Source organism: Lipotes vexillifer, unplaced genomic scaffold (assembly GCF_000442215.2).
Source record: "Lipotes vexillifer unplaced genomic scaffold, Lipotes_vexillifer_v1.1 scaffold777, whole genome shotgun sequence".
NCBI lineage: Eukaryota > Metazoa > Chordata > Mammalia > Artiodactyla > Lipotidae > Lipotes > Lipotes vexillifer.
The window spans coordinates 3,921,235-3,922,139 of record NW_006784423.1 but is presented as its reverse complement, the minus strand read 5'-3'; positions in this window follow the sequence as shown (position 1 = coordinate 3,922,139).

Below are 905 nucleotides of genomic sequence, written 5' to 3'. Positions count from 1 at the left end.
TCTTGTGTCATTAAATTTTTCAAAGATTATCTACCCTCTTTCAATATGAGCCAAGCCAGCACATCTCAGACACATGCCAGCCTGGTCTGTGTTGGAGTCTTTGACTCTGGAGAGTCTACTGTTTTTGAGTCACTTTGTTGTTCTCCACGTGGACATATTTTAAAATGGAGGAATGATAGGGAATGTCCACCCTAGGTTATTGTGAGTTAAATAATTGTGGACAATTGCAAATCGTATCACAAGAATAATAGATTTCCACTCTAGATTTCCACTGAGTGAAAGTCCAGACAAGATTAACAATGGGCTGACTCTGATTCTTGAGCACCTCCTGTGTACCAGTAGCCTTTCATACATTGTTTGGTGGTGTCATTCCCATGGGGAGTTGAGGGCACTGAAACTGGGAGGGTATGGAAATTGCCCAAGGCCACGCAGCTAGGAAGGATTGGAGATGGTTTTCTAGCTGTTTGAATCTCCATGCTCTTTCTGTGATACCACTTGGCTTCTCCCAATAGTGGAGGGAAAATATTTTGAACATATTTCAGTAAAAACAGAAAGATTTCTGTGAATGATTAGGGCTACAGCTTGGATTAGTTGCATGAATGAAAAACCACAAATTGAGCTACTTTTAGATCCTCCACTGACTACTCCCTCTACTGCAGTCTTTGGACTTCAGGCATTAAATGGGATGGTGCAGATGTCAAGGTCCCTGTGGCACACTCAGTGACATCAGTCACCTAAAATCTGCTATGAGTCTGAAGCCACTTGAATTGCTTATGCCCCTTGAGTGCAAAACAGAAAGCCCACTATTTAGAAAGCAGATACCGCCTTGCAGGAGTGTCTTCCTTGCCATATTATTGGAGGCCATTGCTCGCAGTGTTGGAGAGCACCTCCAGCTATGTGTAGGG